The following is a 4,477-nucleotide window of genomic DNA, read 5'->3' on the forward strand; positions in this document are numbered from 1 at the left end:
ATTTATTTTTTTGAGACGGAGTCTCGCTCTGTCGCCTGGGCTGGAGTGCAGTGGCCGGATCTCAGCTCACTGCAAGCTCGGCCTCCTGGGTTTACGCCATTCTCCTGCCTCAGCCTCCCGAGTAGCTGGGACTACAGGCGCCCGCCACCTCGCCCGGCTAGTTTTTTGTATTTTTTGGTAGAGACGGGGTTTCACCATGTTAGCCAGGATGGTCTCGATCTCCTGACCTCGTGATCCGCCCGTCTCGGCCTCCCAAAGTGCTGGGATTACAGGCTTGAGCCACCGCACCCAGCCTATTTATTATTAATTAATTCATTTATTCATTCATTTATTTCTGAGACAGAGTCTCGCTCTGTCACCCAGGCTGAAGTGCAGTGACTTGATCTTGGCTCACTGCAAACTCCACCTCCCAGGTTCAAGCGATTCTCCTGCCTCAGCCTCTTGAGTAGCTGGGATTACAGATGCCCACCACCATGCCAAGCTAATTTTTGTATTTTTAGTAGAGACGCGGTTTCACCATGTTGGCCAGGCTGGTCTCGAACTCCTGACCTCATGATCTGCCTGCCTTGGTCTCCCAAAGTGCTGGGATTACAGGCATGAGCCACCGAGGCGGGCCTTATTTATTTATTTTTATTTTTTTATTTTTAATTAGGAAGAGTATTTATTTCTGCTCCTTTCATGCATCTTATTGTTCAGGAAACAGTCTTATGTACATATCTGAAATAATCTACCATCACACACTCTAGTTAAAGGCAAAGCACCATAGGAAAAGCTGATGAGCTGTCCAGAGTTCTCAGCTTATGGAACCTTGCTTCTTAATTTTATGTTAATTTCTGAAAATCAGAAATGTCAGCTCCAAAAAATGTTAAGGGGGTTGTGAAAAATAATTATTTGATACTATAGTTGTAGATATGGAGTAAGAAATGAAAAACTAAGAAGAAAATGCCACTAAACATACTTGGTATAGCAACAGGACAGCAGGAAAAAAAAATACTGTAATAAAATTGTCTCTTTAATACCAAGAAGAAATTCTAGTGCAAGCTTCAATACGCTTCCTGTTTTTTCACTGGATATTTCTTTTAATGCTGCTCTTCATTCTTTTCCACATGTCATACTGGAGGATTGGTACAGCCTTTAAAACTTCATTGACAGGAGCAAATCCAGTATCCTCATTACTGTTGTATATGTCCCATGTGCCTGAACATAACACAGACTAGCTTCTCATTATGTAAATATTTATCATATGGATAAAGGGGACTCTTCGAATAGTAAAGCAACAGTTGAGAATTAACAAGTCACAAATCTGCATAGTTCTTTCCCACATAAAAAGTGCCGTGGCTCTAAGACCTAAAGGCGCTCCTTCTGTACTACCACAATCCTTCTGATTTCTTCTCAAAGGCACTCTAACCCATCAAATAGCCTGGCAGTTTCATTCTCATGAATACTCTAGCCATGAAAAAATTTAATAGGACACATACGAATCCAATGAATAGAAGAAGAAATCTATTGAGTTTTGGGATATTCGGTGCATTCGATGGGTCCAGGATTACGAAATTTAAACTTCCCATTGTAAACAGGAAGCTGGATGCAAGTCTTTGCATAATATATTGTCCATTTATTCTGTAGGCCAAGAAAGCTACTGGCCTCTGATACCCATATTCATCAGTCATAGAGCCAACACTTGGAGGTTCAACAATAACATCATAAGTTATTCCTCCAGTGATGAGGAAGTAAGACACCTTCACCAGAGCATACATAGTCATGGCCAATGGTATGTGCAGCCAGGGCAGCTTCTTCAGCTTCAGGTTGGGACACTTAAGTACTAAGAATGGGACACGGTACAAAGTCTCCATGTTGGTGGCAGCAAGCTATTTATTTATTTATTTATTTTTATTTTTGTTTTTTGAAACGGAGTCTCACTCAGTCTCCCAGGCTGGAGTGCAGTGGCACGATCTTGGCTCACTGCAAGCTCCTCCTCCTGGGTTCACACCATTCTCCTGCCTCAGCCTCCCTAGCAGCTGGGACTACAGGCGCCCACCACCACGCCTGGCTAACTTTTTGTATTTTTAGTGGAGACGGGGTTTCACTGTGCTAGCCAGGATGGTCTCGATCTCCTGACCTCGTGATCTGCCTGCCTCGACCTCCCAAAGTGCTGGGATTACAGGCATAAGCCACTGTGCCCGGCCTACTATTTTTTATTTTTAAGACAAGGTCTCACTGTGTCACCCAGGATGGAGCACAGTGATGTGATAACGGCTCACTACAGCCTAGACCAGCTGGGCTAAAGCCATCCTCCCACATCAGCTTCCCAAGTAGCTGGGACTACAGCTGCATGTCACCAGGCCAGCTAATTTTAAATTTTTTTTGGTAGATATAGAGTTTTGCCATGTTAAAAATTTATCTCTTTTATGTTCTTATTTTACCTATATTACGCATTCTTTTACTTACTCAATAAATACTTACTGAGTACATACTATGTGTCAGGCATTGTACTATACTGTCACTCTACTGTGATGATTTATGTGTCTCCCCTCTACTTGAACTTAAACTCCCTAGATACAGATTCCATTTAAATACAGTATTGAATGGGTGAATGGATGATGGATGGATGGATGGATGGATGGAGACTTTTGATAGTAGCTAACAGGATTCCTTACAAGCTCCAAAAAAAAATTTTTTTTTTTTTGAGACGGAGTCTTGCTTTGTCGCCCAGGCTGGAGTGCAGTGTCATGATCTCAGCTCACTGCAACATCCGCCTCCCAGGTTCAAGCAATTCTCTGCCTTAGCCTCCTGAGTAGCTGGGATTACAGGAGCCCGCCACCACGCCCTGCTACTTTTTTTTTGTATTTTTAGTAGAGACGGGGTTTGACCATGATGGTCAGGCTGGTCTTCAACTCCTGACCTTGTGATCCACCCGCCATGGCCTCTCAAAGTGCTGGGGTTATAGGCATGAGCCACCACGCCCGGCCTTCCAATATATATAAATATATATTGGAATATATATAGAGGAATATATATATAGGAAAATATATATAGAGAGGAATATATATAGAGAGAGAAATATATATATGGGAAATATATAGAGAGAGGAATATATATATATAGAAATATATATATATAGAAATATATATATATATATATATTTTTTTTTTTTTTGAGACAGAGTCTCACTCCATTGCCCAGGCTGGAGTGCAATGGCGCGATCTGCAACCTCTGCCTCCCGGGTTCAAGCAATTCTCCTGCCTTTGCCTCCCAAGTAGCTAGGATTACAGGTACCCACCACCATGCCCAGCTAATGTTTGGGGTTTTTTTGTATTTTTAGTAGAGAGAGGGTTTCATCATGTTGGCCAGGCTGGTCTTGAACTCCTGACCTCAGGTGATCCACCTGCCTCGGCCTCCCAAAGTGCCAGGATTACAGGCGTGAGCCACCGCACCCGACCATATGTAGGAACATTTCTAAGCTATATTAGAACCTCTCTCCTGCTAAAAAACACCAGGACCATTTGGCCCTACTAAATGATTCTTTATTAATGTTCTTTGGAGGGCTTGAGTTTTCCTTTAAAATTTTTTGTTTCCTTCTGTGCTGACAGGAAATCACTTGTTGCTTAATTGTCGTTGATATGCCACCTGAAGCAGCTAATTTTCCTCTAACACCATTCTGATCTGTTACAAGTTTGGAAGCCACATCATGAGAACTGCTGTAACTTTATGCAAAATGCAAACCAATAGATTCAGAATGAGGCCCTGAAGACTCTTGTGAGATTGGTCTTGTCCAAGCACTTGAGAGTTGATTAAAGAAAAAAAAAATTATTTTATTTTATTTATTTATTTTTTTTATTTTTATTTTTTTGAGACGGAGTCTCGGTCAGTCGCCCAGGCTGCAGTGCAGTGGCACAATCTCAGCTCACTGCCAGCTCCGCCTCCCGGGTTCCTGCCATTCTCTGGCCTCAGCCTCCCGAGTAACTGGGACTACAGGCGCCGCCACCACGCCCGGCTAATTTTTTGTATTTTTAGTAGAGACGGGGTTTCACCATGTTAGCCAGGATGGTCTCGATCTCCTGACCTTGTGATCCACCCACCTCGGCCTCCCAAAGTGCTGGGATTACAGGCGTGAGCCACCGTGCCCGGCAAAAAAATTTTTTTTTCAAAGAGAATAGTCTTGAATCTAGGGCACTGAACTTTATGATAACTATTTTTCCTACTCAGAATACTTCCTTACTTCCTGATTTTTGGGGCTCTTGACAAATCTGGCATTAATATATAAAATGTAGTACCATTTTAAAAACTAGAGTCCACAAAAAGCTAGGCCTTACAGTGGCTCATGCCTGTAATCCCAGCATTTTGGGAGACCAAGATGTGAGAATCGCTTGAACCCAGGATTTCAAGACCAACCTGGGCAATGTAGCAACATGTTATCTCTACTAAACATTAAAAACAAAAGCAAACAAACAAAATACACTAGCCAGGCATGGTGCTG

The 4,477-nt window shown here is 42.6% G+C and overlaps 1 pseudogene across 1 annotated transcript; it reads right to left on the reverse strand.

The window, feature by feature from the left end:
• Window positions 1–579: 579 nt before the first annotated feature.
• On the reverse strand, window positions 580–1,956 carry LOC110743390 (annotated as a pseudogene). Its single transcript, XR_002522362.2, has one exon. The product of XR_002522362.2 is annotated as an oligosaccharyltransferase complex subunit OSTC pseudogene (transcript).
• Between the last annotated feature and the right edge of the window lie 2,521 nt (window positions 1,957–4,477).

Source organism: Papio anubis, chromosome 3 (genome assembly GCF_008728515.1).
Source record: "Papio anubis isolate 15944 chromosome 3, Panubis1.0, whole genome shotgun sequence".
NCBI lineage: Eukaryota > Metazoa > Chordata > Mammalia > Primates > Cercopithecidae > Papio > Papio anubis.